The sequence below is a fragment of the Dasypus novemcinctus genome, chromosome 10 (assembly GCF_030445035.2).
Source record: "Dasypus novemcinctus isolate mDasNov1 chromosome 10, mDasNov1.1.hap2, whole genome shotgun sequence".
Lineage (NCBI taxonomy): Eukaryota > Metazoa > Chordata > Mammalia > Cingulata > Dasypodidae > Dasypus > Dasypus novemcinctus.
This window is the reverse complement of record NC_080682.1, coordinates 108,158,073-108,169,057: the sequence shown is the minus strand read 5'-3', so window position 1 is coordinate 108,169,057 and position 10,985 is coordinate 108,158,073. Positions and strand designations below refer to the sequence as shown.

The following is a 10,985-nucleotide window of genomic DNA, read 5'->3' as shown; positions in this document are numbered from 1 at the left end:
CTTCTGTGGGAATATTTTTAAATCACAGACATCATGTAACTTTAACCAGATCACAGGTTATGACCCTAACAGATATGTACTTTTAAAATAATAATCACAATATACCTTACAAAATTAACAATAATTTCCTAATATCATCTAATTAGCCAGTATGTTTCTATTTCCAAAATTATCTCTTTAACTGTCATCATACAATGAATTGATCACATCAGGACCTAAACAAGGTCTGGGTGTCATGTTTGGTTGATAAGTTTTCATTTCTTTTATAGTCTACGATAGTTGTAATCTGTCCTGTATAATTTCTTCCATTCTGAATTTGGCTGATTTTGCTCTCATAGTGTGTTTAACCAGTTCTCTATCCCCTCAACTCTCTGAAAAGGGGTAGTTAGATTTAGAGGCTTGATGACATTCAGGTTCACTGCCCTTGGTGGGCAGTGTACTTCCTACTGCATCGCAAGAGGCCTGTGGTGTCTGGTGGTCCCAATTGTAGGGCGTAAAACAGATCAGTGAGTTTCAGTGTTGTCAGCTGCATCATCCACTGATAATATGGCATTTTAAAGGTAAATGTTGTTTTTTTAAAAAAAATTTCTCTCCCCCCCATCGTAGTTGTCTGCTCTCTGTGTCCATTTGCTGTGTGTTCTTCTGTGACCATTTCTATCCTTATCAGCGGCACAGGAATCTGTATCTCTTTTTGTTGTGTCATCTTGCTGTGTCAGCTCTCCGTGTGTGTGGCGCCATTCCTGGGCAGGCTGCACTTTCTTTCATGCTGGGCAGCTCTCCTTATGGGGGACACTCCTTGTGTGTGGGGCTCCCCTACACAGGGGACACCCCTACATGGAGGACAGTGGGGGACACCCCTGCATGGCAGGGCACTCCTTGGGTGCATCAGCACTGCGCATGGGCCAGCTCCACATGGATCAAGGAGGCCTGGGGTTTGAACCTCCCATGTGGTAGACGGATGCCCTAACCACTGGGCCAAGTCTGCTTCCCCCTTGTGGGAAACAAAGGCATGTTGTTTCCATGGAAGCAAGTTACTTCCTTGACCACTGAGTCAAACTGTCCCTTGTCATTATTGGTGCAGATCACAATCTTGGCTGGGAAAACATACCTGCAGACAGAACAATAACATATAGAACAGAACGACCTGAGTAACAAGATTTATGAGTATAGTTACTGATTTTTATAATAATAGTTCCAGTAAAGTTTGTTGGTGTTCATCAATCACTAGTTAATATAGAATGAGGTAAGGGTAATAGGTAACTTGATTTTGTGCTGAATGTCACATATGTTAGGGGTATACATACTACCCCCTCGACTCAATAAAGTTGTCTGATGAGCTTGAGAAATCAATGCTCTCAGATCCCCTGAACCCAATCTTTCTTTGTCTTTCATTCCCGATACCCTCAGGTCACGACCAAGACTCCACGACTGGTGGCGCCCAGATGTGGGGCCCGAGGCAGAGGATTCATCAAGACACGGCAGCGTAGGATCTTCCACCTCTGGATCAGGAATGTGGAAAGTTGAAAAGCCTTTTTTAAGGTAAGGAGTGTCAAAATTAATTAACCCGGGTAGATTGCTGCTTCATATTATTAAGTTTTGCTTTCTGCTAGCATCAGGGTATGGGTAATCAACCAGGACGCTTGGAAGAATATTCACAGGTTTTGAAAACTCTGTTGCACAGTGTAGGCATCACAGTTAAGACTGCAGATTTGTTAGAATTATTTGCTTTGGTTCAAAAGCATTGTTATTGGTTTCAACCACAAGGAAAGAATTTGATGAATGTTAAGCAGTGGAGGCAAGTAATGAAAGCATTGTGGAGAGCATATCAGAAAGGAGAGAATATACCTGTATCAGTTTGGGCCTTACAGCATATAGCTGCTGCATTAGATCCTTTGCAGTCTGAAGAAGAAGAGATTGTTCTTTTCTCTAGGGAGGAAATGGCTATGAATGATACAGGTAAAGACAGGAACTTGGAGGATCAGAAAGAAGAGGAGTTATTTGAAGTTAGAGACACAAATCCGTTCTTAACTAAATCCATGTCGAAGCTAAATATTTCTAAGGTAAACATATATCCTAATTTGACTCATGAGGTTCCTTCTGCACCTCCCGAACCTGGAAAAGTACCTAGTGGACTTTTCTCTACAGACCTGCCTTATGTTCGTAGCAGCTTTAAGCCAAATCCTGTGCCTCTTACTCCATTAATGAGATGTCTTTTACTGGGATCTAGTCAAGGTGAGCCTCTGGCTATGCAAGCTGTAGCAGCTTTTCCTGTAACTATTCAACAAATTCCTCCTGATGCTCAACACCCACAAGGGGGAATTTATGCTCATGAGCCTCTTTCTTTTAAAGTATTGAAGGACATCAAACAGGCATGTACTCAATATGGCCCTCAGAGTCATTATACTGTTGGATTGGTGGAAGGACTTGCAACACCTACAGGTTCATACCTTGGGATTGGGACATGCTGCCTAAAACAGTATTGAGTGCTGCTGAGTTCTTACAATTTAAGACTTGGTGGACAGATGAAGCTGCTATGAGAGAACGACGAAATAGGGCTCAGAATCCACCTGTTAGTATTACTGCTGAACAATTGCTAGGCTCTGGAGCTTGGGCAGGTATTGAGAGGCAGCTTCATTATGAAGATCAGGCTGTTAATCAAGTGAGGCAGTCATGCTTGGCTGCATGGAGAAGGATTACAGCTCCAGGGAAGCCTACGCAGTCTTTTGCTAAAGTGATTCAAGGTGTTAATGAACCTTATGTGGAATTTATTGCCAGACTGACTGATACGCTTACTAAGACTATTGAAATTCCTGAAGCTAGAGAGTTACTCCTGCTAATGCTCGCTTTTGATCAAGCTAACAGTGAGTGTAAGAAAGCTATCTGGCCTATTAAGCCCGCAGGTGGTCTGTCCTTGATTATATAAAAGCTTGTCAGGATATTGGTTCAACCACCCACCAGATGGCAGTGTTAGCTTCAGCTATGAGAGGAGGAAATAACCTGAAAAAGAAAGGGAATTGTTTTAAGTGTGGAAAATTTGGACATTTTCAAAAGAATTGTCGGTCCTATGTTAATCAAGCAGGAAAAGGACTTCGTACTCCATCAAAAATTTGTCCAGTGTGCTGTAAAGGATATCACTGGGCTAATGAATGTAGCTCAAACATAGACTGGAAAGGCACACCTTTAAAATCAGGAAACTGCTTTGCAGGCCTAGCTCAGGGTCCTCAGACAAAAAATATGAGCCTGGCCGACCAATTTCCTGTCAGCAGCGGTCAGTATCATTCATCCCAGTCTCAGAGTTAAGAGCAGCTACTCAAGGTAGTGCTGCTGTTGATCTTCCATCTACTGAGACTAAATTGATAACTTCAGAGAGAGGCATTCAAACAATTTCTCCAGGAGTAAAAGGGCCTTTACCTAACAATACAGTAGGCATTGTAGTTGGAAGAAGTAGTTTAACCATGAAGGGATTGTTGGTGCAGGTAGGAATTATAGATAGTGATTTTACAGAGGAAATAAAAATAATGGTTCAAGCTGTTAATTTTATTCAAATACAAAAAGGACAATGAATTGCTCAATTATTACTGCTTCCCTATAATAAACCAGCTACTCTTCCTTTTAAAAGGAAGGGGGGATTCGGATCAACTGGAAAAAATATGTATTGGCAAACTTTTGTAAATGATGATAGACCTGAAACTACAGTTACAATTAATGGAAAAGTGTTCTTTGGCTTAATAGATACAGGAGCAGACGTATCTATTATAGCTAAATGTCATTGGCCTCAATCCTGGACTTTGCAGAAAGTATCGACAGTTTTTACTGGAGTTGGTACAATGACTGATGTCTATCAAAGCACTAATATTTTTGATGTTTTAGGCCCTGATGGACAAAAATCTACTTTACAACCTTATGTGGCTGATGTGGGAATTAATTTGTGGGGCCATGATTTGTTAAGTCAATGGGGTGCTTTCATTCATATTCCTACCTTCTCGGAGCAGGCTAAAACATTATATATGGATATGCAATAATAATACTAGAAGTAAAGGAGATAGGAGGGGAATTGGATTTCCTTCCAGTTCATTGGATCCTGAATGAGCAAATTTATCTTAGGGGCCGTTGAAAGAAAGGGCAGTCCCATACCAATTACTTGGCTTACTGAAACACTGGTATGGATAGATCAATGGCCCCTAACAGTAGAAAAATTAAATGCCCTACATAGTTTGGTTAAAGAACAGTTGGAGCAAAAGCATATAGAACCTTCTAATAGTCCTTGGAACTCTCTGGTATTTGTTATTAAAAAGAATCTGGAAAATGGAGACTCCTGATGGATTTAAGAGCTATAAATAAGGCCATGAGTCCTATGGGAGCACTACAACCGGGAGTTCCACAACCATCAATGATTCCAAAAGATTGGTCTCTTATTATAATTGATTTGAAAGATTGTTTTTTCACTATTCCTTTACATCCTGCTGATAAGGTAAAGTTTGCTTTCTCTGTGCCTTCATTTAATAATCAGGCACCTATGCAAAGATACCAATGGTGTGTTTTACCTCAGGGTATGATGAATAGTCCAACCATGTGTCAATTATTTGTACACCAACCTCTTCAAAAGTTACATGATCAATTTCCTAAAGCCATGATTATCCATTATATGGATGATATATTATTCGCTCATGCTTCTGATGAAAAATTACAACAATTATTTGTTATGGCAGAAAAAATTTTACCGGAATATGGGTTACAAATAGCCCCTGAAAAAATTCAGAAAGAAGCTCCATTCTCTTACTTAGGCACGAAATTGTCTAAAGGGTGTATTACACCTCAAAATGTGCAAATTCATAGAGATAAATTAAACACTCTTAATGATTTTCAAAAACGTTTAGGAGACATTAATTGGATTAGACCTATGTTAGGAATTCCTAATTATATGTTAACTCATTTATTCCAAACTCTGCAGGGGGATTCAGACCTTACTAGTGCACGTTCTTTATCTGTGGAAGCAGAACAAGAATTAAATTTAATAGAGGAAAGAATTTCACAAGGACAGTTGACACAAATTGACCCTGGAAAAATTGTAGATTTAATTATATTTTCCACTGTGCAATCTCTCACAGCTTTACTGTGGCAGGAGGGAGTTTTGGAGTGGATTTTCCTACCTAATAATAAACAAAAGAGATTACAAACTTATTTACAAAAAATCATCAATATATTGGCAAAAGGACGTGTGCGCTTAATACAACTTAAAGGGTCTGACCCTGATCGCGTTATTTGTGAATTATCAGAGGAAGAAATTCATCATCTATATGTAACCAACCCTCAATGGCAGATAGCTATCAGTGGCTTTCAAGGTGTTATTGATAATCATTTTCCTACTTACTTTCTTATGAAAAACTCCTTGGATATTACCTAAGATTATAAAATCTCTACCTTTAGAAAATGCATGTACAGTGTTTACTGATGGCAGTAGTAAAGGGAAAGCAGCATTTGTTACCAAAGGAAAAGAACAGGCTTGGCAGACTCCATTCACATCTGCTCAGCGTACTGAACTTGCTGCCATCATTAAGGTGTTAACAATATTTAAGGAACCTTTGAATATTGTCTCTGATTCTGAATACGTATGCCTTACTGTTAAGCATATTGAAATGGCTCATATCTTTGTTACTGATGAATTATCTCAACTTTTTGCTGATTTGCAACATCTCATTAGATTAAGACAGCATCCTATTTACATTACACATATACGTTCTCATACCTCTTTGCCTGGTCCTATGACAGCAAGTAATGCTCGAGCTGATTTATTAGTGGGGTGTTTACAAAGTGCTCATGATTACCATGCTTTAACTCACATTAATGCTAAAGGCCTGCGAAATAAATATCAAAAGTTAACAAGACTACAAGCACAGGAAATTATTCATACTTGTCCTACCTGTGGACCACTAACGGCAGTGCCTTTTCAGGCTGGAACTAATCCCAGAGGCCTGACTCCTAATCAATTATGGCAGATGGATGTTACTCACATTCCATCCTTTGGTAAACTACAATATGTTCATGTTTGTATTGACACTTATTCTCATTTCATGTGGGCTACTGCTCAAAGTGGGGAACGGTTTCATCATGTTCGCTCACATCTCTGGTCTGCTTTTGCTGTGATGGGATGCCCTCTAAAAATTAAAACTGATAATGGACCCTCTAACATTAGTAAATCCTTTGCTTCCTTTTGTGGGAAATATGCTATTGAACATGTTACCGGCATTCCCCATAATCCAACAGGTCAAGCTATTGTTGAAAGATGCCATCATACTCTCCAGACTATGCTTTTAAAACAAAAAGGGGGAGATGATGGTATGATATCACCTAAAGGTCAATTGGCTAAAGCTTTATTTACCTTAAATTTTCTTAATGTTTATGATTCTATGACACTGGCTGAATGTCATTTTGGACATTCTCAAAAATCCACAGAAATTGCAGAATCTGAGAATCAACCAGTATTTTGGAAAGATGTTTTAAGTAATGAATGGAAGAAAGGCAGGGTTAAAGTATGGGGGTGAGGTTATGCTCTTATCATTTCAGAAAATGGAGAAGAAATCTGGCTTCCAGCAAAAAGGATTAAACCTAGGACTGAAGAAGTGGAGTCTTCTACACATATGGATCCTAGTGATAGTGAGTGAAACCGGCAATGGTAATGGTAATTACACATATTGGGCATATATCCCTAATCCCCCATTACTTCAAGTGTTAACCTGGAAAGATCCTTCTTTTCCTGTCTAATTAAATAAACTATTATATTTCCTGGACCCGTGGATGATAGGTTACCACTTAAGCCACGAGAAGAAGTTCAAAGGATTTATAATCTCCTTCTTCCATTTGATTTCCGACCTCTTTGCATTGGCAATTGCCCACCATGTATGGCTGTGAAAAATAGAACTATGATCAATTTTAGCCATAATAATACTAAATCTTTGGTAACTTTATTCCCATCCTATCAATACCAAGAATATAAGTATCCAAGTTATAGTTGTCCTAAGAGGAATGCTGGTGATATGCAAAGATGGTATGAATGCCATATGGGAAGAGGATCTGTCGTTTTTAATGATTCCTATGGAATAGTTTGGGAAAGTGCCCTATGCGGAATCCCAACAAATATAAGGGCAGATTTATTTGGTATGGTATAAATAGCATGGGACAACAAATTAGTAATATGCAGTATCCCTTTCATGAATCCCTTGATTTGGATGAGAAAATAATTTTTACCAAAAATAATAGTGATTGGAAATATATAGGGAAATGGGTTCCTTTTCCATGGTGCAATAGCACTGGAGTCCATGATCAATAACAAATATGGAAAGTCTTCTTACGAGTGGCATCTACTTCTGAATGGAAAGGTAATAAAAGTATGGATGGACAATATTTACAATTAGATCAACTTCATCATTTTCAATCATATGTCAGAGATCCATATGTGTTTGGGGTAGGGAAGGCTTCCATTACTGAAAATGCTTCATTTTATAAGGATGGGGCTTTGTATACTTGCTTGTCTGAGAATATTTTACAGAATGGAGATATTATCACCATGGCTCACCGAAAATGAGGAGTGTGGATCCCAGTGAAAATGAATCGGATGTGGCAGTCGTCACCTGAAAGTCATCTTCTTTTCCACCTGACTCAAGGACTGTTGAAATGATCTAAGAGATTTTTGGGACTTCTCATAGCTGGCATTCTTGGCTTCATTGGTGTCATCATTGCTGCTGCCACTGCTGCTGTTGCATTGCATGAGACGGTGCAGACACAGCAATACGTGCATGATTGGCACAAGAATGCAAGTGACTTATGGCATAGTCAGGAGCACATTGATGAAGGACTTAATAACAGAGTTAGTGATTTGGAATCTGCTGTTTTACACTTAGGAGACCAAGTATATAATTTGAATTTGTTAAGAGGATTGAAATGTGATTGGAATGAAAGTAATTTTTGTATTACTCCTTTGGATTATAACATTTCTATGTTTCAATGGAATAAGATCAGAAATCATTTGTTAGGACACAAAGGAAATATGTCATTAGAAATTGAGGAATTGCAGAAAAAGATTTTAGAAATGTCTCATAATCAGATATACGTAGATAGTGATAAGGACATCTTTAATGATTTGATTTCACATTTAAATAAGTTTAATCCTGTTGATTGGTGGAAGTCTCAGCATTTCTTATCTGCCTTAGGAATAGGGATATGTGTATTAATCCTGTTGCTCATGGTTGTCGCTTCCCTGGGTAAAGGTGTTTGCCAGAGATTGCACCATTTGGACACAATGGGACAGGCTAATAACTTAGTACTTGTTAAAACACTACAATAGTACCCTGAAGTCAGTGAGCCTGGCTGGTAGTCAATGATGGGTAAGACCCCCTGGGGGGCAACCTAAGACAGGCACAGTCACCCTGACTAAAACAAAAAGGGGGAAATGTGGGAAACAAAAGCATGTTGTTTCCATGGAAGCAAGTTACTTCCTTGACCACTGAGTCAAGCTGTCCCTTGTGATTATTGGTGCGAATCACAATCTTGGCTGGGAAAACACACCTGCAGACAAAACAATAACATATAGAACAGAACGACCTGAGTAACAAGATTTATGAGTATAGTTACTGATTTTTATAATAATAGTTCCAGTAAAGTTTGTTGTGTTCATCAATCACTAGTTAATATAGAATGAGGTAAGGGTAATAGGTAACTTGATTTTGTGCTGAATGTCACATATGTTAGGGGTATATATACTACCCCCTCAACTCAATAAAGTTGTCTGATGAGCTTGAGAAATCAATGCTCTCAGATCCCCTGAACCCAATCTTTCTTTGTCTTTCATTCCCGATACCTCGGGTCACCGACGAAGACTCCAACACCCCCTAATACATTTTAACATTTTAAAATAAGCTTCCATTTCCAATGAACTAAGGAGTTTTCTTTTGTTTTGTCTTCTTGCCTTATGTGCCTATAGAAGATAATTTGAGCATACACATACATACACATGCACATATAGGTATGTGTATATATATGTGTATATATATGGGTATTTGGAAGTTTTTAAGTTACTTTTAACTTTAGAATAAAACTAGACTATAGGGACACCTCTGTGAGGAACAGCATGAGCAGCTGGAAATCCTTCTCTGAGTTGAGGATGGCAGATCCAGTTCACTGAAGGAAGTGATGAGGCTGTAGCACACCTTCCTGTCTGTTACTTCTGCAGTGCCAGGTCTCACCACTACAGCTGGACACATCTGCTTCCTCAGCAGCACTGACCTCTAAAACAATGTCTGTCAGAAACAGGATGCTGTTGGTTGAGCACCCAAGGCTGTTTATGATCTTTTGGTAACTGTCTTGGTATCAAAGGGACTATCAACAAGCTCAAGAATGTCTCCCTCTGTAAAATGCCCAAAATACTTTCTGTGCCTCTACACTCCCTGAACAATAGACATGTGCCTTCAATCCAGTCCCTCTCCATTTAGCTGCTATTGTAAATGGGTTTTTTTTTTCTGGTTTTCCACCTCAGATTGCTCATTACTAGTGTATAGAAACACCACTGATTTTTGAATATTGATCTTGTACCCTGCCATGTTGCTAAATTCTTTATTAGTTCTAGTAGCCTTGTAGACTTTTCAGGACTTTCTATGTATAGGATCATGTCATCTGCAAAGAGAGAAAGTTTTACTTCTTCCTTTCCAATTTGGATGCCTTTTATTTGATTTTCTTACCTAATTGCTCTGGCTAGAACTTCTAGGACAATGTTGAATAGCAGAGGTGGCAGTGGGCATCCCTGTCTTGTTCCAGATTTTATTTATTTATTTTTAAAGATTTCTTTCTTTCTTTCTTTCTCTCCCCTTCCCCACCTCCCCCCACACCCCAGTTGTCTGTTCTCTCTATTTGCTGCATCTTCTTTGTCCATTTCTGTTGTTGTCAGTGGCACAGGAATCTGTGTTTCTTTTTGTTGCATCATCATGTTGTGTCAGCAATCCGTGTCTGCGGTGCCATTCCTGGGCAGGCTGCACTTTCTTTCATGCTGGGCAGCTCTCCTTACAGGGTGCACTCCTTGCGCATGGGGCTCCCCTACATGGGGACACCCCTGTGTGGCTGGGCACTCCTTGTGCACATCAGCACTGCACATGGGCCAGCTGCACAGGGGTCAAGGAGGCCCAGGTTTGAACCATGGACCTCCCATGCGGTAGATGGATGCCCTAACCACTGGCCCAAGTCTGCCGCCTTGTTCCAAGTTTTAGAGGGAAAGCTTTCAGTCTTTCATCATTGAGTATGATGTCAACTGTGGGTTTTTCATATATGCTCTTCTATTCCTATTTTTCTAGGTGTTTTATCAAGAAAGGATGCTGGATTTTGTCAAATGCTTTTTCTGTATCACTCAAAATGATTGTGCGGTTTTCCCCCCTTCCTTTTGTCAATTGATTTTCTTATGTTGAACCTCCCTTGTATACCAGGGATAAATCCCGCTTTATCATTGGGTATAATTCTTTTTTGTCCTGTTGGATTCAGTTTATAACTATTTTATTGAGCAGATTTGCGTCTATATTCATAAGATAAATTTGTCTGTGATTTTCTGTTCTTGTAATATCTTTATCTGACTTGGTATTATGGTGATGTTGACCTCATAGAATGAGTTAGGTAGTATTCCCTTCTGTTCAGTTTTTTGGAAGTGTTTGAACAGGATTGGTATTAATTCTTCTTGGAATGTTTGGTGGGAGCCATCTGATCCTGGGCTTTTTTTATTGGGAAGTTTTTTGATGAACTGATTCAATCTCTACTTGTAATTGATCTGCTGAGATCTCTTTCTTCTAGAGTCAGTGTAGACTCTTTGTGTATTTCTTAAAATTTGTCCATTTCATCTACACTGTGTAATTTGTTGGCATATAATTCATAGTATCCTTTTTATTTCTGTGGGGTCAGTAGTAATACCCCTCCTCTCATTTCTGATTTTATTTATTTGCATCATCTCTCTT

General features: G+C 39.2%; 1 long non-coding RNA gene across 1 annotated transcript; it reads left to right on the top strand.

The window, feature by feature from the left end:
* The first annotated feature begins 999 nt into the window (after positions 1-999).
* Positions 1,000-8,827, top strand: LOC131280099 (uncharacterized). Its single transcript, XR_009187698.2, has 2 exons — positions 1,000-1,539; positions 6,565-8,827. It is a non-coding gene; the product is annotated as an uncharacterized lncRNA (long non-coding RNA).
* Positions 8,828-10,985: the final 2,158 nt, after the last annotated feature.